The sequence below is a fragment of the Dipodomys spectabilis genome, unplaced genomic scaffold, assembly GCF_019054845.1.
Source record: "Dipodomys spectabilis isolate Male_0828 unplaced genomic scaffold, ASM1905484v1 ptg000140l, whole genome shotgun sequence".
Classification (NCBI taxonomy): domain Eukaryota; kingdom Metazoa; phylum Chordata; class Mammalia; order Rodentia; family Heteromyidae; genus Dipodomys; species Dipodomys spectabilis.
Genome location: NW_024870817.1, coordinates 26,748,855 through 26,772,117, shown reverse-complemented (window position 1 = coordinate 26,772,117; position 23,263 = coordinate 26,748,855). Strand labels below are relative to the sequence as shown.

Below are 23,263 nucleotides of genomic sequence, written 5' to 3'. Positions count from 1 at the left end.
TGATGTCACAGCTTTGCTTTAGGACAAAGAATTATATTCTGTGGTTCTTCTCCTCTTCTTCCTCCTCCTCCTCCTCTTCCCCTCCCAGTCCCTCCCTCCCTCCCTCCCTCCCTCCCTCCCTCCCTCCCTCCCTCCCTTCCTTCCTTCCTTCCTTCCTTCCTTCCTTCCTTCCTTCCTTCCTTCCTTCCTTCCTTCCTTCCTTCCTTCCTTCCTCCCTTCTTCTCCTTCTTCCTTCCTCCTCCTCCTCCTTCTCCTTCTTCTCCTTCCTCCTTCTTTGCCTCCCATGTATCTTGGACTAGCTTGAACTTGTGAGCCTTCTACCTCAGACTTCTGGGATCACAGATGTGTATCCCCACAGTTGGCTTACAGAACACAGTTCTTTGTCCTAAAACAAAGCTGTGACATCGAAGAATCGCTCATTTGACTAAAGATCCTTTTGTACCTGTACCTTCTAAACTTATCTCATTGCTATGAAGACTTTCAGTAGGAATCTTCCCCGGGCAGATGGACAACTGGTGTGGAAACACCCAAAGTTGGCTTCAATTTATTTCCCTTAAAAGGTTCCAGTCTGTGGAGCTGAAATTTATCATATAGCATTTACTTTTTTAAACAGAGGATGGCAGGGTTTGTTTTTTAGCATGTGTGTGTGTGTGTGTGTGTGTGTGTGTGTGTGTGTGTGTGCACGCACGCATGTGCGTGTGCACTATCTAACCACAGTGTAGCTGGTTAGGGAAACTTCTGGGCAGTTCAAAGGCCCTGAGGAGAAATGTGGTCACTGATCAATAAAACCTCAATGTGGGTGAAATAACAGGTCTGCTGCAAGAATGTTTCATTTCTTTCTCCTTTCTTCTTAAGTCTGTGTTTGTATGTGGCAGCTGTCTATTTATTTTTTCACACAAAAGCTCAGTGGAGTAACTGTCCTCACTAATTGCTAAATGGGCCAAATTGCTGGTGCTCACAAGGAGGGATTCTGGTGACAGATAATTAAGTATCTAAGTAGTTGAAAATGTCAGGAGAGAAATATGACATCTTCAGCTCACCAGGTTCATTCTTTTTAAACTGTACACATTGAAATGTACTCATTACCGTACATATACAACTGTAACCCCTCTGTACATCACCTTGACAATAAAATAAAATAAAATAAAAATAAGCCGTATACATTGAGCTTGTTTTTCTCTCATTCCTGCACATGAGAAAAATCCAGAAAAAAATTAAAAGGAAATCCCTCGTTGTTCCAGATTTTCTTTGTCCTAGACTCAGTTCTTAAATGAAGAGGGTACGCAGAAGGTTTGTAGGAAGCCACCATCGCATACTTCCTGAGGCTCTCTCCAGCCTGCCCGTCACCTTCTGCTGAGCCATCTCTGTAAAGGCAATTCTGAACCTACTAACAATGCTGGGGCACTCCCTTTAACAACACATGCAATACTCAACATTTCCAAATAAGTAAAATGACTTGGTGGGGTGGGGGTGGAGCCACAGGCATTTTAGACTTAAAGGGAATCCTTCTGTGATTTCTTTTTTTAAGTAAAATATTGAATCTTTTTTGGAAGCAAATTATCACATCCCGATTTATCTTGTGTAAATCTGGAGTGCCACATGGAGACTTGACTTTATCTGGAGCACGCACATTCACTAAACTAGTTCAAAGTCAGCACCTACCCTCCCCAGCTCCAAAGGAAACGCCATGGAAGCCAGAGGCTCTGTGCTTCCTTGAACACTGATATGGATGAGCACAGAGTAGGTCCTCCGTAACTGATGATGTAATCAATGGGATGGAGGTAGAAGCAGATATAAAAGCTAATATTCTAAAATGTGTCCAAAGAAATACAAGTGAGAATTCCTGATTAGTGCTGGTATTGAAAAGAGGCCTCTTTGTGTTAAAACTGGAAAGACTTTGATTTGAGGTCTTCCCATACAAGCCAAGGACTTATTTTACTGTTGTGCCATTTTTTTTTCTGGATTGCCAAGAGTCCTTTTTAACATGCAAGCAGGTCATGTACAGTGTTAGCACAGACAAATCATCCGTGCTGGCTACCTGGAGATGTTTGCTCATGGAGCCTGGTTGACTTCCTTTCTTTGTGTCAGGACATGGCCATAAATTCATGCAGAGGTCATTGGCCACTGCACATTCTGAGCATTTTGTCTTCCATGCCAAGACCTGCCATCTGAAAGCTTCAGTGGTACCTGATACGGGATTGGCAGCAGGGGAGGGAGAAGCTATTAAATGGGAGCAGAATCCTGCAAGATCTTTCATTTCCCACAAAGCAGGGGATGTGGGCCTCTTAACTTGACTCTCATGTTCAAGTTACACTCAGGGAAAACCAGAGCCACGTGTTTGAATGGCACCCTCTGAGCTCCCGTTTCCAAACTCCAGCTGAGCTGACACGTGGTGGACAGGATTTCGACTGGGGAGCAGATTTCTCTTAATCCACAGGGCATCTGAGTTACACGAGCACAAAATAGGAACCAGACGTGACTGCAGGTGCCTTTGCCCTGCTCTTGGGCAATGCACTCAAAGGTGTCTTTGATTTCAATAAGAAATTTGGCAGAGAGCCTGATCCCAAAGCAATTTAATTGCATTGGTTTTTGGTCAAAACGTCTCTCTCCTCCCCTCCACTCTTGCCCCACACGTTCAAACACACACAAAATGCCTGTTAGCGTAGCATGGCTGTGTTAAAAATAAAAGCTAAATGAAAGGCTAGCTTCTGGAACATGCCAGTTCTAAATGTTCACCAGTTTTCTTGCCTTGGACAGCTTGATGTTAAATAGGTAATAATTATCCAATAGTCCAGAATGGCTCCAGATCTATTGTGCAAATAATCTGGCTTTTAAATGTATTAATGAGTAAATATTTAACTAAGGAACTGAGGCAGCTGTAGTTAGTCAATTCCGGTGGGGACATAACACATTTTAAAAAATGTCTAAATGAGGGTTTGTTCCATAAACTATAACCATTCATGGCTCACAAAGGACTGTTACTTTTATGCCTGAAAATGTTTTCTTATGAAACCTCTTTTCGTGACCAGAGGTGGATGTGATTGATGTGTTCTGTTGTTGCCTGGTAGACCAGGGCTTTTGGAGGGACTCTGTATTCTCTAGAGTCCACGTGTAGAAGGTGCTTAGTAAATGAATGAGACTCAGTGTGGGGTCTTAGGTATAGTGAAGTAGCCTATTTTGGCCATCTGTGGGAGGCAGAAATCTCCTCACTTCTTTAACCTAGACCTAATGGCCTTTGGCAAGATGCAAGTGTCCAAATTGTCTAAAAAGGTCTAGGTGATCTTCAAGCTTCTCATGGTTCTAATTAATTTAAGGTATGATTCTGTGGGAAGGTTGAATTGCCTTGTGGAAATGAGGAAATTTCTGCACGATTTATATCTTTCCACATCCCAAAGCTTCCACACCTATGTGGAAACCACTGTAGGTATTTGTATAGCTTGGATACCTGGAGCCAGATCTGTCCAAGTTTAGATATACAGATTGTGCACTGTACAAACCCAGGGGACACCACTGACATGGACTATGAAGTGAATGGAAGTCCTCACCCCAAGTTACACAATGTTGCCACCCTGCCTTCAAAATTGTGTGTGTGTGTGTGTGTGTGTGTATGTGTGTGTGTGTATTCTGCTAGTGAACAGATCCATGTTGCTGAATTTTTTTAAGCCTCTATGATTGATGGAATTTTGCCAACTTTTTTCCTTCAGACTCTTTTTCTGAGAAGACTCTCTGATCCTCTTTCAAAGCTTTAATTAGAATGAAACCAACATGTAACTTAAAAGGTATCATTCTTACTCAGATGTGATCTGATTTGAAAATAAGAGAGAAAAAATTCAGAATTGAAGCACTGACGAAGAGTATCTGGAAGCTGATCGTTGGGAGACGACTCCTCCAGGAAGGTGGAGTCCTTTTGAACATGATTAGGGCCCTTACAGAAGAGACCCAGGCCTCCCTCACCAATTCTCCTTCGCTTCTCCATGTGAGGACACACAAAGAAGGCACATCCAGGAACCAGTAAGAGGGCACTCATTTACTGGACTTCCTAGGCTCCAGGAGGAATAAAACCATGTTGTATATAAACCATTAGTTTATGGTATTTTTGCTAAAGAAGCTGACCAGACTAAGTCAGTCACCAACCTGCTTTTCTGACCCAACTGGAGCTATGCTTGTAGGGCAGAGTGTCATCAGAACATATTTTTGGTGGTCTGGGGATGGATGTTCTCTACAGTTTGGGTACAGGAGTCTACAGAAGGGTAACTTCTATATGCTGTACATTTCCAGCAGAAAGAGCAATACAGGGGGGCAAATTTAATCAAAGAACATTATACACATGTGTGGAATGGAAATGGCACAGTGAAATCCTTTTGTGTAATTAATACATTCTAATAACAATTATTTTTAAAAGAACTTTAGAAACAAGGAAGCAGTCCGTAGATTGTCATTTCCTGTGTAGTAATTTGGCTCATGGGACTTCTCCAATTGCATTCCAGAGATAGGCTGATTTAGAACTAGGGCAAATCTCATCCCTAAACTGGCCTCAGGCATGGTGGCCTGCAGAAGGCATGTGTGGAATAAAGCTGACTATTCCTTCATTTGAGAATGACACGGACCTCAGAGAAGACTAGAGCTAGTCTTCTCCCTTAAAAAAGACTATTAGGGAAAAACTGGGAGAGAGGGAAAGAATGGGTGACATTGTCCAAAAAGAAATGTACTCTTTACCTGATTTGTGAAACTGTAATCCCTCTATACATCAACTTTATAATAGCAATAGTTAAACAAATAGTTAATAAGTTAAAAATACTGTTTTAAAAAAATCACAGTAGGAAGTGGGTTTTAGTGGCTCACACCTGTAATCCTGGCTACTCAGGAGGTTGATATCTGAGGATCATGGTTCAAGGAAGCCAGCCCAGGGAGAAAAGTCTGTGGGACTCTCTTTTTTTTTTTTTTTAAATATATACTTTTATTGTAAAGATACTGTACAAAGGGGTTACAGTTAGATGAGTAAGGTAATGAGTGCATTTCCTATTGAGCATTGTTACCTCTCCTTTGTTTTCCCCCAACCATCCCTTCCCTCCCCACCGCCCCAACTTCTCCCTTACCACCTCCCTGAAGCTGTAAAGTTCGTTTTCAACATAGTGTGTCGTATATCTCATTGTTACAAAGAGTCAGCCTGTATCCTTATTTCAACATTTTGTTATTTCCTTTCCCCTCCCCAAATTAGAAAAATGTAAATACAAGATACAGGGCACCAGAATCAAATACAGTGACAAGGGTTATACCATGGAGGAAGACTCTTATCTCCAATTAACTATCAAAATGTTGGAAGTGGAACTGTAGCTCAATTGGTAGAACACTAGCCTTGAGCAAGAAAAGCTCAGGGACAGTGCCCTGGCCTGGAGTTCATGTCCTAGGACTGGCATATGCACACACACACACACACACACACACACACACACATACACACACACACACACACACACACGTGTGTGTGCGTGTGTGCATGCATGCATACACACTGTAGAAGCTGAAGTGTTTTTCAACTAATTGGTAAAACTAGCTTTTACTGCAGTTTAATTAATATTTAAATCCTGGATTCCGGGCTTTGAGATGCTCTCACTAACCTCATGGAGCTTTCACCACCTGCTACTGAGGTGCATTGCTTTCTGCCAAGTGCATTCCCTTTGCTAGCAGCCGTTCAGCTCTGGGCACTGAGCTCCAGCATGCAGTGTGCAAAAAGCAGTTACCCGCCCCACACCTTCCCAGGCTGTTCCCTTCTAATGATGAGATCATTTGGCCCTGAAAGTTAGACCTTAAAACAAAACAAAAACAATGAAAGTTAGACCCAGCCCTTACATTAAGCTTGTAAGAAATGATCAGCTCTGAGTTTTATGTTATACTAACAGTATTTTAGTGGAAACATGGAGACTGCAATCTCTTCAGCAACAGAATTCATCCCACTTAATATCTTTTATATTTTTGATCATCTGTAATATGTTTAGATTGGTATTCTTTCTCTTATTTTCTTTCTTTTGCCATGGTCTTTTTTTTCCCCTGTATTTCCTATTATTCTACTTCATTAATGTTGCTGATGTGTTAATTAAAGGTAGACAATTCTTAGCCGGGCTTACTTTGTTTAAAATGAGGATCTTTAGTTCCATCTTTTTTCCTGCAAGTTACATAATTTCATTCTTTTTGTGACTAATAATGCTTCATTATGTACATGATCATACTTTTTTTTTTTTAAATCAAGCCACTGATTGTTGGGCTCATAGGCTGGCTATTATAGTAATGTTATAAATATGGTGTGCAGATATCTCTTATATGTTGAGTTATATTCCTTTAGATATATCCCTAAGTGTAGCATAGCAGCATCATAGGACAATTCTACTTTGGTTTATTGAGGAATGTCCATACTGATTTCCATAGGGGCTACTCTAATTGACTTTCCCACTAACAGTATATTAGACTTCTTTTTCTCCCACCTTCTCAATGGCATTTATTATTTATTTTCTCAATGATAACCATTCTGACTGGGGTGAGATAGAATTTTTACTGTCATTTTGATTTATAAGCTTTGGATATTTTTTGTGGCTATAACAGGTCTGGCATCTTGTATTTACCCTGAGGGTTCTCTTATCTTTCCACAAAATTTCTTTCCCTGCCTGGCTTTAATGAAACTGCTGGTTTTACCTTATGGTTACTCCCTATCTTCTGTGATAGAGACTTCTTCCTTAAATACCTTCCACCCCAGCTCCTGGCCCTGAGCTTAGCTCTAGGAGAGAAAGCCATCATATCCTGGTTACCTCTATCATTCTAACTGCACAAATTCCTCTCCTTTTTTGTTTTCCCTTCTTAGGAATAAATGTTTGCTTGTTGTCTGGCTTGACCCTCTTCTTTTGTGGTCTTTTCAAAGGTGATCTGCTGTTGTAGTTTGTCTGGGTTAGAGAGGTTTCTGCCCTTACTTCACTTCTTTTTAAGGCTTTATAATTATCTCTAGGCACAGTGGATAATAATACAAATAAGGATGAGTCCCATATCCTTATCTCCATAGCTCTGGCTCTGGACTCTCTTGACCTTCTCCAGCTAATGAGAGAATGTAAAAACAGGAAAAGTTCACAGGTACACAGAAAACCAAAGTCATGTGTAAGATGAAATAGATGAACTGAAATGACAAGTCAAATAAGCCTGGCTTAGCACATGTTGGCTCTCAGTAAATTTTCCTTGAATCAGAAACAAATGTTGTTGGAACAGGATAGAGAGAAAGCAGAGACAATGTCTGTGCTGATGATTAATGATGGACTAGGAAGAAGATCCCTTGGAGAAACCAAGCTCTCCTAGGCCAAAGCTTTGGTCTCTGTGGGCGCTCAGTTCCACTACGGTTCCTATTCTTGGGTTTCAGAGACATTATACCTTGTCGCTCCACATGTCTCCTCACAGAAATTTCCCTTATTGAACTAGCTTGCATGGATCTCTGTTTCTAGTGAAACAAGAAACTGGAACTAGATTGGAAGATCACTAGAATATGAGCTGGAAAGCATGGATACTAATTCTGTGGCTATTTATTAGCACTACATAACGCCAAGTGTTTATTGAGTGCCTGGTAGATTTTCTTTTAGGAGTGAGGGATGTGGTAGAACAAACTTTGTGTACTAGGTATTTATGATCTGTAGAAGGGGTAGACAAGATGTATGCAAATGAAAGAGAAGTGGTACCGGAAAGAGGTGCTAGGAAGAAGGTGAGGATGAGAAAGAGTTGCTTTAGCCAATGAGCAGCTCTCTGAGTCCAGCCCTGGATGATGAAGTCGATGATGATAAGCCATGCACAGATCTGAGGAGAGCAAAAATAAGTACTGTTCAGAGGCAGAGCCAGGACTGTTCAGGGAATGAAAATGGCAATTACGGCTAAATTGTGGTGAAAAGGGAAAGTTGGAGGGAGATGAGGTGGAGAGATTGGTGGGGTCAGATATATAGAATCATAAATGGCGTGGCAAAGAATTAAGGTTGCATTTTAAGCTTAATGGGTTTGAGTTAGATTGTGAGATGATATGTTTCTGCTTTAGAGAAACCACTCTGATTACTACATGGTCCATATATTAGAAAAAAATGGAAGGACAGAGCCAGAGTTATTAAAAGAGGCAGGAGGTGACTACATGGTCGACTTTGGTTGTAGTAGTGAAGATTATGGGAAAGGGTTGCATTTATGATTTAATTATTTATTGTTTAGTGCTAGTCCTGGAGCTGAACTCAGGGCTGGGGCACTGTCTCTGAGCTTTTTTGCTTAAGAATGGTACTCTACTACTTGAGCCACAGGTCTACTTCAGGCTTTGCTGGTTAATTGGCGGTGAGAGTCTCATGAACTTTTCTGTGTGAGCTGGCTTCAAACCTTGATCCTCAGATCTCAGCCTCCCGAGGAGCCACCAGTACCTGACTATCATTTATTTTTACAAATGGTGATAGTGCTAAAGAAATTTATGATTAATGACATCCTAGGTAAGAGGTATGTGAGAAATAAAGATTTAAAAGATGAAGCCTGCCACTAGTAGCTCCTGCCTATAATCTGAGCTACTCAGGAGGCTGAAATCTGAGGATCACAGTCTGGCAACACAGGCAGGAGACTCTTATTTCCACTAAACTATAAAAAAAAAAGCTGGAAATAGAGCTGTGGTTCAAGTAGTAGAGAGCTAACCTTGAAAAAAGAGGCTCAGGGACAGTGCCTAGATCCTGAGTTCAAACCCCAGGACTGGTACATGCATGCACGTATACACACACACACACACACACACACACACACAGACAAAGATGATGGCAAGGTTTTGGGTCAGGAGATCTGTGAAATATTAGTGCAGTGTGTTGGGCTAGAGGAAGTTTGGGCCAGGGATCAGGATGAGGAAAAGCATGGAACAGAAAGTTGTAGTCCTAAAGAGCTCTGGGATAAGTGTTAGTAGTATGGATGCTGTTTAAAGTCATGGGACTGGATGAAATTTCCAAAGAGCATCTGGGGTGAAGAAAGGGGGAAACCAGGGCTGGGAAGGTGGCTCAGTGGTAGAGTGCTTGCCTTGCATGCATGAGGCCCTGGGTTCGATTCCTCAGCACCACATAAGCAAAAATAAAAAAGCTGGAAGTGGCACTGTGGCTCAAGTGGTAGAGCCTAGCCTTGAGCTGAGCTGAGGAACAGGGCCCAGGCCCAGAGTTCAGGCCCCACGACCGGACTCCTCCCCCCGCCCCCCAAAAAAAAGAAAAAAGAAAAGGGAAAACCAGAGAATGAGTCTGGACATTCTGACTGACCTTGGACTGCTCACTTAGGTTTTCTGGAATTGTTTCCTCTCAAAATGAGAGACATGGACTAAATCGCTAACCTGCCTTCTCTTCTTAACATTCCTAGATTCTATAATTAAAACAAGCACATATATATAGTGTCTGATTTTTAACTTAAAGTTACATATTGTCAAATACATTCAATAATTGCTTTCTTTAAAAACCGAACCAAACCAAACCACCATAAAAAACAGCAGCATGCAAAAAGGCCAGGCATATTCCAGAACACTTGTGCGGTTGTGAGAAACTGGTAGTTATTACATTCTTTGTTCAGGAAGTAACAGAATGACTTCATTAACGAAAAGCAACAGATTCTGTATTGTGATTGAAGTAGAAAGGGAAAATGACCTTAAGGGACCAGGGGTGACTCTTCTCACTTATTAACTGAGGGTCTTGGTTGCCTAATTCTTTGAAAATTGTGTTTAATAAAAGCAATCTGACCAGTATGAATAGTTTTTACCTGAGTGAAGCATTTTTTAAAAATTTAGTTCCTTGGCCTGAGTTAAACAAAATCCAAGGAATTAACAGTAGGTAGACTCTAGTTCAAAGCAGTCTGCCATGACCAGAAAAGTTCTGATAGGATTCACACTGCTTTGCTTCTATAAGGGGAGAGTTCAAGCCCTTGTCTTGGCAGGGAACAAAGTGACTCAGGGGTAGGAATCAGGAGTTGGAAACTGATTTTGTAAGGAAGAGCAATTAATCTTGGGACTTGTATGAAAATGGCTGACACCAGCAGGCCCTGCTGCTCCTCTGTAATGCGAGGAGCCCACAGTACTTCTTAAACATGGAATATTTTACCAATAACTTCCCTGTGAGACTGCTCAGTGCTCTCATCTTTTCTTTCTGATTTTGTGCCTGAGGAAACAGGCCAAAGTACCGGAGAGGCAGGTTCTCTCTAGAAACTACCAACAAATGAGTTGCCAATTGCAGGATATGAAACTCTCAATGTAAGTGTTGCCATTCACCCTGCTCAGTACTTCTCAATTTAATGAAAATAGTCCCAGTTACCTAGGAGACTCGGTTTAAATTACAGATAGGCTAAAAGCATTTGTGAGCTACAGAACTCTTTCGTTGTCAGCATGGTTTTTACACTCTGGCTAGGACTCTTTGGAATCACTTGCACCGAGAAGCAGCAGTCACATGGCTTGCCTCCCCGGAGAGGGAATGACGAGATGAAAATGATGGGTGTCCCCCTCCTCCTGAGCTCCCCCTCCTGCAAGCACCATCCAGCCCTGGATTTACATGCCCTTCATTTAAAAAGTGATTTTCTTAATAAAAAAAAGATCGGGGAGGGAAGAGGTGACATTGTCCAGAAAGAGATATGTTCTTTACCTGACTTAGATAACTATAACTTCTCTGTCCATTACCTTCATAATAACAATAAAGAATTTAAAAAAATGAGGAGTCACCTCTGACGGAGGGAAACAGACTCTCTGGGCATGAGACGTGGGCCTTAAAGTCTTTAAAAGCGCCCCCCCCCCCAGGTGTTTTCACTCTTCTGTTTGTGCTAGTAATTTTAAGTAGAGCAGAAAGGGACAGATTCTCCTTTTGTTTGCTTTGGGTGAGTCGACTTCTCTGAAGTTTGATTTCTCTAAGTGGAAGAAAGAAATTCTTCACTGTTTTTTGGGATGATCAAGTGAAAAGAAACAAAATTAATCAGTACTGATTAAAGAACAAAACGAAACATTAAGGTCCAGGCTCCCCTTTGCTTCAGACGAAAAAGTTTCTGTTCATGCAAGACCAGGGTAGTTTTCTATAAAGTGAGGATAATAATGTACTTCTCTACCTCACTGTCAATGAAAAGGTGGAAAAATGAAGAAACCAAGACTCCTAGCCTTGAATTTAACTGAAATTAGTCTGTGAAACCAAATGGAGTGGCTGATGTTGCCAGGAAACAAGGATAATTTCTTTTGTTTCTATTTAGTTCTTGTTTATCCATTTCACCAGACTTAAGCTGGGATGGAAAACTATAGAAGTGCTTTCTTTGAGATGGGAAGGTTTAGTGGAAAGGTGGCCCAAAGTAGGTATCTCAGGCTGCTTCCTGTTGCTGAAACAGAAATACCTGAGGCTAGATAATTATAAGGAATACAAATTTATTTAGTTTCACAGATTTGGAGGCTAGGAAGTCCAAGAGTATGACTCTCTAAGTTTCTTGCAAAAGCCTTCTTGCTACATCCTAAGATGGTAGAAGGTATCATGTGACCCAAAAGAGCAAATTTTCCATTCTCATCTTGTAAGGACCCTGATGATATCATCATGGGGCCTTATCTTTATGATGTTGTCCAATCCTAATTATCTCCCAAAGGCCCTCCTTCTGAATTCTATTACCATATAAATTTTGGGGTCTGAGTTTCTAATGCATGAACCTTTGGGAGACATATTCAAACCACGGCAGTGGGCAAAGAGGAAGCATTCGCCTTGGCCTGGCTATGAGTAAACTGTGGACACTAGCTGATTTTCTTTTGTCTAATATCATCCCACTAACCCTCTAGGTTTCCGGGTGCTGGTTCTTTTCTCTGTGCTCCAGGAGCTCTGCAGGCTCTGTTTGAAAACAAGGTCTTCCTAGGCTGAGAAATAAGGCAGAACCAGCGAACTGGCATTACTACAGAACTTACAACTTTCTACTTAGACGCTGAAGCTCGTAGCCCCTCAGGCTTCACCCACGGTGAGAATCACTGGTTTTCTCACAATAAAACCATTGGGCCTACACAAACCACATCTCCCCAACCACACCTAAAATGAATGGCCAGTGGTCCTGTGAGGATCACGACGATGGACTTTTGCCCAGATACCCCCACCAGGCTGGTGGATGCCTACCTTGAGCATTGTCAGTGGCACTGTTTTCCATAAGCAAATCCCAGTTGGATTTCCTCCTAGGCCTGCAGTGAGGACAGCCCTACCTAGTTGGATTTGTTTGGGGCAGGGTGGCTCAGAATGCATGAGCATTCTACCACTCTGTGTGGGGTTAGAATTTCAGGGCAGAGCTATAGCCAAGCTCCTCATGTTGTACTGTCCTTGGCAGTCAGTCTGCCAAGCTCAGTATTGAGGAGATTCCCTGTTCCTTTAACCATTCATTCATCCAGCATTGATTGAGCATCTGCCTTGTATCTGGCATGTGGTGGGGGCTGAGGGTCCATGGCTGAGGAAAAGCACATGAATGCTTTCGAAGATTTGGGAGTTACTGACAGACACTGACAACTGAGCAGGTACCAGTTGGTTATTGAAATAGTGTTCAGAGAGATGAACATCACAGTTAGGACCAAAGTATGGAAGAGGTGTACCCAGCGAATGAGATTTTGAATTTTACAGATGGACCCATGAGCCAGGGAGGTGGAAAGGCATACTTCTGAGAATTTCCCTGTGGTTAATCAGTACTCCAAGACCAGTGACCACAGTGATCATCTACTTTGGGAAGGATCCTTTGGAAGAAAGAGAAGGGTTGGGGCTTGAGACAGCTCTGGGGTAGAGGGCTGCTGTTCTACCTTTCCCATCCCAAAGCCAGAGGGTCTTCTCTTATGTCTCATTGCCTCACGCTGCTCTCCCAGGAAAAGTCTGGAGACCACCCACTTCAGTATTGTGGAAGCAGAAAAGCAGAAAAGGTGCAGGCTGTGCGCGGGGTAGGGCTATCTTTAGAGACTGACTCCTACGTTCAAATAGAAGCATCATAATCAGGCTTTTGGGTGGGTGGAGCAGTTGCTTGGTTGGGCAAGCCTTCCTTTTGGATATTGGCAACAGCTACTTCTGAACTCTGTTTGAGGAGCATCTCTGGTCTGTCAGAAGAAGGAAATGAAGGATGGAATATATATTCTGTGTGCTTGAGGGAGGCCCCAGCCTCCTCTCTGACTGGAGCAGATAAAGATTTGTGGCCAATTGGCATTTCCTGAGGAGAGACAATATTTCTTCTTTTCTTCTCAGATAGACAGTTTCCTGGTCCAAAAGAGGGAATAAGAAAGACAATATAAAGAAAATAAAGAAAGATAGACCTAAGGTTCATTTAGATTGAAGCCAACCTTGGTTTGCTCGCTTACAATGATGCTAGATGATTTTGCTTCATTAGTCAGCATTATTGTTTGTACCAAGGGACTCTAAAAAAGCTACTTGTTTACAATATGACTGATTCACTTTTCAGTTTGACCTGGTTCCAATTATATTGCTACTTAAGGATAGACATATAAAATGAGGACAAATATGAGATTAGAGGCCAAGAACGATGGCAGCCTGCATATCTGCTTTCCCCTTCCAAGATGGCCCAAATTCCTTTCCTTCTTTCTGGTTTTGGGTCTTTGTTCCCTTTTGGCTTAAAATCTCTTAAGTCGTGCAACTCTATTGCTTGGCTTTTCACTGACACCTTAGATGATCAACATTGCATAGAAAAACATTGCGAATATGTTATTCGTGTGTGGTAGTTCCTATTGGCCAAGATTGTACAGGAAATCACACACAGAAAGAGGGATGCTTGCTTCAGCCTATCATTTGACTTACTGAATTACTTCTGCCAGGAGCCAATGCAACTCAAGGCTCCATTCTTTCTTATTTATTTATTTATTGCTGGTCCTTGGGCTTGAACTTGGCCTGGGCTCTGTCCTTGAGCCTCTGTGCTCAAGGCTAGCACTCTATCACTTGAGCCACGGCGCCACTTGTGGCTTCTTCTGTTTATGTGGTACTGAGGAATCAAACCCAGGGCTTCACACATTCTACCCATAAGCCACCTTTCCAGCCCAAAGGCTCCATTCTTAAAGTTACCCCTGGAAGAGATCTGGTTGTTGAACCCTCAGCGTGATTTTCCTGTCAACACAGGAGCCCCCCAATACACTTTTTATTCTGTCAAGTTTCTGATGTTGGATGATGGATGTCAAAGTTGACACAAAGGGCACCTTTTTCTGGCACATGGCTGGTTGCAAACACCATGTTTCTTTCTATGTGTATGGTTTCTGGCTCCTCCCACCAATTTATCAGAAAACATCTGCTGTTCCTAGCCAGTGTTAACATTGCTGACTCTGTTTCTTTTACAGTGGACATTCAACAAACGTTTCCTCTAATACTTTCTATGTATCAGGGAGACAAAGATGAAAGACTAGCTCTGTTTTCAAGATGCCTCCAGTCTTGTGCATCCCTGGGGACTGAGGTGGGTGGCTGTCTGGATATACGCAAAGTGGTGGGAACATGGAAGAAACAGTCTGAGTTATCTGGGAGACAGTAAAATCTTGGTGGAAATGACTCTGTGGGCTAAAGGGTAATTAGGGACTTTCCAGGAAGATAACAGCGGGGCCAAGCATGAGGGAGCAGAATATAACAAGGCTCAGAGTCCTGAAAGGACATGGCAACTTATAGGGCTAATGAATTTACTGAAGTGGTTGGAGGCTGGGTGCCTGCAGGGAGACTATCACCTGGGGCTAGCTTCTAGGCTTTAGAAGAGCCTTATGCCTGGGTACGAGGACATTCAATTTCAGGATGAAGCTGAGAAATTTCAAAGAGAAATAATAGAAACAGATTTTGATGTGATTTCTTTGGCAATTGGACATAGACTAATTAGGACAAGAGTGGAGATCTTCCTGCTGCTTGTAGTAAGCACCGTTATATGTCCCTTGATCCTAGGTTTGTCCCCTCACTTTCGGAGAGTACTTTCTGCTAAAGTCTCATAATCCGGTCTCTTCCAGAAAATTGCTTAAAGGGAACTGCTTGCCCTGGCCAGGATGGGGTATATTTTGGTGTCTTTAGCCCAAATTGGGGTGACTCTAAAGGGCTGTTGCAGTTCCAAAGTTCCCTTTGACATCCCCTGACTCCTTTGTTGTAACTTGAATGCATTCTACTGACCTGTTATTCTTCAAGGGTAGGGAACTACTGGCTTTAAACTTAAGAGTTTACTAGGCAGGTGCTCTACCACCTGAATTATTGCTTCAATTATTCTAATATTTGAGCTTCCTATTTATACTTCCTATATAGCTAAGAAGATAGACACATATAACCATGCACAGCATTTATCAGTTGAGATGCGGTTGCTTAAATTGTTCACTTGGGTTGGCCTCAACCTGTGCTCCTTCTAGTCTCAGCCTTCTGAGTGGTTAGGATTATAGTTAAGAGCCACCATGACCAGCTTGAACTCTTCTTTGCTCTAATTCTGCTTCCTTTTACTCCCTACCTGGTGGTATTTCTAAGAGTCCTTCCCATCAAGCCATCTAGCAGGAATTCATCTTTTCACACTCAGTTTCACAGAGACTTCAACCTGTGTTTTAGACAGATGGTGGCCTGCTTCTTGTTTGGGCCAATCTTAGGCCTACTTGGTAGAGGAAGGGGAATTCGCATAATTTCTGATTCTTACTGTATAACAAACTCTTTCTCTTTTAGAAATTGTGTTGGAGAGAGCAAAGGTGAGTCTTGTTTTGACATGCAGTATTCTCCAGGGTATGGAAAGAATATATTTAGGCTTCTCCCAAGCAGAATAGGGAGAATTTTTTTTTATTGTGAAAATACTGTACAGAAGGGTTACAATTACATGGGCAAGATCATGAGTACATTTCTTATCAAGCATTGTTGTCTCCTCCTTTGTTTCCCATTCCCATCCCTTCCCATCCTCCCCCAACCCCCCAACCCAATCTTCCCCACCTCCCCCCCCCCCACCAAAGTTGTAAAGTTCGTTTTCAACATAACAACTTGTACATCTCATTGTTGCAATGGGTCCACCTGTATCCCAATAGGGAGAATTTTTGCTGGAATGACCAACTGACCTATGGTTTTGTGGGATTATATTTGAGAATTTTAAAATGATTCATTTGATCAGTATTTGTTTCTGTCCCTAAAGTAAAAAAAGAATTCCTCAGTTACTATTTCTAAAAGGTCCTGACTTAGAACTGTTGGAGTAGATCATAAGTACAAGTAGAAAAGTGCTCAAAAGTTTAAGAAAAGGCTGTTAAGTCTGCTACTTGTACCTGCACCCTCACTTGCAATACATGCCTTTCTTTGTACCCCTCGCCCTCTATCCACTTGTGCCAAGACTAGTTTCTTGCTACTTTGTTCTTCACAGGTAAACAATATATCTCTTTCATCCTTTTTGGCAAATTGATTTCCATTGATGAGGCCTCCATGGGCCATAAAAAGAAAAGCAGCACTGAATACATGCTACCATGTGGATGAACCTTGACAACATTTTACTGAGTGAGAGAGGCTAGACACAAAATACTATAAAAGAGCCAAGTGTGTTGTCTAATGGAATTGATCTATTTCTCAGCCTGAGGCTAATTTATAGATTTTTGGTGTTGAAAGGTCATTAATAGGTGAGTGAGTTTGTGAAAAATTTCCTAATTTTTCTCAAGAAGTCCTTATCCACTTGGAGATGCTGGACCACTGTATAGACAGCTCAAGATCCAGTTTCCTTTTCAATGTCAAATAAGATCAGAACATATTCACCATTGATGCATTTGGAACTGTAGAGAAGCCACAACTTTTTCTTTTTCTTTTTTTTTAACTATATCCCCAGATAAACACCATACTTTACTATAAATTTTCTGCAATGTTCCTGTAGATACATATACATATATATACAGATATAGATAGATAGATGGATAGATATCTGTTAAAAATGGGACCATTATATTAACAATTTCAGTCTATTTTACTCTAGTACACACTGTGGATATCTTTCCATTTGAATATTAATTTCAGCAACCTGAGGTAACCTGGTTGCTGTTGGGAATAGACCCAATGGAGCCACACAGTGGAGGTTTGAATGGACCAGGTAAAGATGAGTGGACCAAAATGGCAACTTTCCTCCAAGTGGGTGTTCAGGGACTTGGGCTATCTGAAGTTCTATTGTCTTCATATTGCTGCCAAAAGCTGGTGGTCATGTCCATCTCAGCTAGCCAGCGGAAACAGGAGCACACAGGACCTCACAGGCTAGATGTAGATGCTGTGCATGTCATTTAGAACCACTTTTATTGTTTAAGACTCAGGCATATGGGCATGGCTAACTTGTGAGGAAGCTGGGAAGTATGTGTAGCTATATATCCAGGAATCAGAGGAAGAGTTTGGATGAAGAGCTGACCACCTCTGCCAAGTATTTATTAATTCAGATTTTCTGAGGTTTCTCCTGCTCTCGAAGGAGTGAACCTATGTCTGATCACCCTCACAACATTTAATACAATTATTACCACATAGTTGCTACTAATCAGTAGATATTTACTGAATGAATAAAGAAAACCTCTTTGATTTTGTTGTTTAAAGTTACTGAGGATAGAGCACTTTTGTTACAGGGTAAAAAAGAGCCACCTCTCAGGCAAATGAGAAATGAATTGGAGGGAAAGCAGGAAATTCAGCCTGGATCAGGAGGAGAAGTGCATGGGATGAAGTTCCTAGAGGTTAAGAAGGTCCTGAGCAGAAGTAATCTGGACTTGTGTTATGGAGTGAGTTGACTTCTTCGTAGCTCTGATGGGTGTGATTATAGTTCCAGATGCTCTGCATCATCATAGCATACTTCCATTTATAGAACTACTTTTTCTGCTACTCTTGAAACAGGTCTGGAAATGCATCATTGAAGGCTTTCTCTGAGAAGTGGAGAAGGCTAGTTAGCCTACGAAATGCCAGGCTCTGGGGTCCCCCAGAGAAACACGTGGTGGTAAGTAAGGCTTCATGTCCTGGTATTGCCTGATCCAGACCTTCAGTGACAAAGCAAATGTTTATTTTTCCATTCATTAGGTGTTCTGGTAATGACTCTGTGCAGGAAAGAGGGGGCAAGGAAGCCCAGGGCAAGTGTCCATGTGCCCTCTGCATAGGCAATCCGGAAAAGCCCACACTGTTTTGTTTCCCTTCTGCCAAGCTTCCAAGCATTCTGACAGATACCAAAGCAGCTGGAAGAGAAGGCTGAAGTCAGGCCCAGAATTCCCACCTCTCTCCCAGCCTTGGTGTTTACTGTGACATCAGAAGCCAGCGTTCAGGGTGCATGATCTTTCCATCCTGGTCTTGCCATTCTTATCCTCCATTTTATTTTGGGAGACCTTCAAGGGAGTATCTGGCTTCCTACTGTGCAATCCGGTTTCTGTATAATGTACTTATTCATAGAAACCACCTTCAGATATTGGGCTTATTTTCCTCTTTCCTGTGGCAGTGGCAGGAAGAGCTTCTCCTGCAGGTTCTTAGGGTCGATTGTCTTCCTGTTTGGGGCCCAGGAGCACAACACCTCTGTTTCATAGCATACCTGGATGAACAGTGAATTAAAAGTTTGAGGATAGCCTAAAATTCCTTTTCACAGGATAGGCCATAGCCTACTGGGACAAACAGGTTACTAGAAAAAGAAGCAACTCTTAGCTCTCTCCCACCAGTGTGTCTTTAGAGATTGGTAGCTTGCCAGCTACCAAAGACAGACATGCATCCTTCAGGGCCTATGAATCTGCCTTCTTTCTTTCTGCAAAAGGAAAAGGAAGGATAGAGCCAGGTAATTTTTTCTATTGATAGGAGTTATGATCATTTAATGTTTTACAGCGTACATAAAAATCAGCTTACTGTGTTGAAGGCTACGTGCTTTTTTTTTTTTCCAGTGGACTTTTTAGATGGTGCAGCAATTATTCTGGCTGCAGTAAAAGCTTAGAATGAGAGAGTGTGTGTGTGTGTGTGTGTGTGTGTGTGCATGTATAATATCCTTTCAGTATCCCATGTGGCACAAATTTAAAGCATTTTGGACTTTAGATCATAGAATTCCAAAAGCTAGAGCAAAGTGGGGGTGGTGATGAAGGGAAAAAGGAAAAGAATGAGAAGGGTAAGTGGATTTTTTAAAAATGCTTTTAGCTATTTTAACACTGTGTTATAGAGCGCTGTCCATCTGAGGGACTTGCAGCCATCCAGGGTGCTTCCTTGTATGTAATAAAGACAAAGGACAACAGATATGACCTATGAGAGAAGAGGTGCTAAAGACGGGGAGAGCAATTGAGTGCTGAATGCTATCAAGGTAATTTCTACCTACCCAGTGTAGGAGCAAGGTCCTAACTTCAGTTACATTTCTTGGACTGGGCATACAGCCTTGCTGTGGACTGTGTAAAAGAATAGAATCTGCCCTCTTGTTTCATGACCCAAGGAGGAAAGGCACTAGGATAGAAAATGATGATCATTGAGAGTAGAAATAGAAACAAGGCTCCAGGGCAAATGCTAGCCAAATGTTAGTTTACTTGCCTCCAGATTAATAGGAGGTTGTTTGCTTTGATGTAACTACCATTTAAGAGCTACAAAAATCTTCTACAAGGACTTACTGTTAAAAAAGAAAACCCAGCACAGGTGGGTGGGAGACAGGAATATCATTCCCTTAGCACCTAGACCCCACCCTATGAATCTCATTAGTTGGTGTCTAGGCAAGGAATTGGAATTTAGTCATGGTTGAATATATCTCATTTCCTTTTGGTATTTAGGGACTCCCTCCCCCCATAATTATGTTTTTGTGATGAGAGAGGTATCATGATTCTCTAGGGTTTGGGAATACCTTTCCTTTATCCTAAAAAGTATCTTTCTATTCCCTCTGTGCAATTGTTTCTAATCCTGCCTAGGATGGAGAAATACAAAACAGACTTCTAATTTCATGGTTGAAGTGACAAGAGGTAATATCAGCTCAGTTCCTTCCCCCACCCCAATAAAAAATTATTTTTATAGACGTTTCTGGCCATAATGTGATTGAAAGGATAGGTAAGTCTGTGTGTGTGTGCACAGAGTTTAATCCACATATTCTTTTCTGCAACCATGCAAGAATGAGGCAGGTTATCGATGTGGGAGTGCCAGGTGGGTCCTTTACAGTGTTTTCTACTGTCCCTTGAGATTTAATCATGACTAGTGTCAGGTATATCAGCCTTGAAGAGAGAGCGGCATCTCAGACCCCTTAATGGCTTTTATCTCACAGTGATCACTGCTGCACCAACTCAGTTCATTGCTTGTTCACTGGCATCTACAGTGATGTAATCTCCAAGGAGCTGAGCTAGGAAAGGGTTAAGGAAAATAAATGGGGCCTGACATGAAGATCTTTCCCCTTTTCCAGCTTTTTAAAAGATAAATGCTTCAGATTTCAATCTGTGGTTCCCAGCAGTTCTTTGGGAACACTGCAGTCGGCCCACAAAAATCGCTACTGCTGAGCCAACCCTAGATAATGCGTCTCAGCAGGGATGACATAATGTGCTAAAAGAAGACTATGATGTAATGCCCATCTCAGAAATCAGAGCCAATTTCCGTTACAAAGCCTTGGAGTCTAGCAGGAGGTAATGAACTAGCATAAATTGTGCAGCACTGAAAACTTCTAGGGCTCCTATTCCTATCTACATTTTTAAAGGCAAGAAACCTATAAATTCCTAGATCTGCTGGGTTCAAAAGCACCTGCTCAAGTAAGAGGCTTTGTCCCTTCTGATTTGGATAGCATGCTGCTTCAAGGCTGCTCGGTCACCTTGGACTATGTGGGAAATTGTTGTCTGGATCCATAACCCTCACCAAGATGGTGATGTAATTTATCATGCTAACATTTTGTGTCTGCAGATGATGTTTGAGAAGAGGGTGTGGTAGTTGAAGGAGATCACGCCTTTCCCGGAATATTGGGGTGGCTGTCAATGCCCAGTAGGGAAGCTGAGGGTGAGGAACATTGAAGAAAATCAGAATGACCTTGAAAACTTTATTATGTACACTCTAAATGGGCTTGCATAAGTATGTGCGTGGGGACCTGAAGATCACCTGTGTCCGGCAGCTTCCCCTTGATTAAGTATGCATTCTGACCTCTTAGGGTATAGCATGCCTAGCAACACATAATCAGAATCCAGCTCTAGATTGTGTTTAACAGAGGGGTTGAACACAGCTATAAATTCATCTAAGCCATGACCTTGAATCTCAGAGAATGAAAGATGCACAACTTGTGATTTTAAAGCACTTCATTCTACCCCTCCCTCAACTATGAATTTCTATTTTAGTTCATTCTTTCCTGTTTTATTTTCAATTACTCTGACTGTTTGCAAGAAGGATACATTTCTGTTTTTCTTCCTTCTGTGATTTCTCGTGCTTCTACTATTCCTCACTGGGGGCTTGATCCTCTAACCTGTCTGGCATACCAGTAGCTCCCTCTGGGTGGAATGTGAGTGGTTTTAGTTCACTGCTCCTTGTAGAACAGGCCTTCAGATTCTCAACCCTGGGTGGTGACAGCATTGTCAGCAAACTAGGGGCTCTCCTATCTTAACACTGTGTCTCTAAGTAGGAAATAAATGTTGGGAGCAGATGAAAAAGTTTTGATATCGAAAATGAGAGAAATAAAAGACTGAAGAAGAATTGCTCCTGTACCATGTAAACTGGAAGGGGCATTCATTTCTAGACCCTTCTGTGATGTGTTAGGAAAAGTGATTTATCCTTACTTGGTTTATGAAAGGATAGTCACTGTTACAGCCATCAGAGGTCATTGTCAGATTCCTCACAAGTCAGATGTTTATACTGTCAGTATTAATATAATCATTTTTTAATCTAGTTCTTTAAAAAAAGTATTTAATAGATGTTATCCTAAAATGTTTCTGTTAGTTGTCTCATTTCTTATACCAGAATCCTCTCTGGCAGGTACACGTATAATAACACCATTTCACAGAACAGAACAACTGAGCCTTTGAGGGTTTAAGTGACCTGCCAGCTATGTACAGCTAGGACCTGGCCCAGCTACCACTGGCATCCCCATCCCAGGACTCTGAAGGCTCCATCTGTGACCTCGAGGGAGCACTCGCTTGCAGTTGCCACCAGGTTTGGGTAGAAAAGATTTTTGCTTTTGGAGGAGGACTTTCACATGGAAAGTGGACTCTTCATACTTGCATTTACACGACACAAAGGGCAATTGCCTTTCGTCTTTGATATGCATCACTGGCTTAGCACTGGGCCCATACCAAGTACTCATGAAGGGTTTGGCTAAGTATTGAAGAAAATGAAGACAAAGAAGAAGAAGGAGGACAAAGAGGAGGAAGACGAGGAGAAGGAGGAGGAGGAGAAAGACGAGGAGGAGGAGGAGGAGAAAGAAGAAGAAGAAGAAAAGGACATAAACCCAAATTGAACAGTGAGCTCAGTGAAAATGACTTTGTTAGGTTGCCTCCTGATTCTCAGAGAAACTTCTCAAGGGAGATATCATGAATGTATCTGTGTTCAAAGCTATATTAGATGAAAGGACTGCTATTGTTTGTCCCCTATTTTTTTCTCTAAGGTTGAACCCAAAGCTTAGATCATGCTAAGCATATTTTCAATCCCCAAGCCCTTGTCCCTAATTCCTCAACATCTCCATAGGGGGTTGAAGCTTCTTAGTGATTAAGTGAAAAAAATGTTATATATGTGTTGGATTCTTTGTTAATAGGGGACTTTTGTAGGCAAGTTCTTGCCAAATCAATAATGTCAAAGTTGGCGGGACTCTGTGATACAGAAATGAATAAGAGCTGGAGCATGTATGTGATACATATAGAGGACATGGTAGAGCAGAATAATTGATCACATAGTCTGTAATAGATGATCTCTTTTATGTTCAACAGCCACACATCCACATTTTGTAGTTGTACCTCAGGGAAGAGGTTGCAAGACCTCCCCTGCCTTTCTTTAATCTATCTGTGGTATCATTTTTATTTTAGTTCTTTCACACTTTTGAAACATATTGAAGAGAAAATATAAAATTTGAAAGTCTTACAGTGAATGAAACATTCTCAACCTTCTACAAACAAAATCATTCCATCAGTCCACAATATCGAGCAATAGTGAGACTATCTTAGTGGTTGGCTCAAAATACCACACTTTCAAGTTTTATTTGATGTGGTAGAATTTTCTCTTCCTCTCAAATACTCTGGGAAATGTTGCTTAAGTCTTCATATCAAGTTGTACCTGCTACAATGCCTGGGGAACCTGTCTCTTCCGTTTCCATCATTCATGTTTATTATATCTCACTTGGCTTCTTTTTTGTGTCATTATTATTATTATTAGAAAAATGCTAAAAA

General features: G+C 41.7%; 1 long non-coding RNA gene across 1 annotated transcript; it reads left to right on the top strand.

Moving 5' to 3' along the window:
• The first annotated feature begins 17,584 nt into the window (after positions 1 to 17,584).
• Positions 17,585 to 21,948, top strand: LOC122117112. The gene is made up of 3 exons (XR_006149091.1): positions 17,585 to 17,707; positions 17,820 to 17,919; positions 21,861 to 21,948. It is a non-coding gene; the product is annotated as an uncharacterized LOC122117112 (long non-coding RNA).
• The last annotated feature ends 1,315 nt before the right edge of the window (positions 21,949 to 23,263 follow it).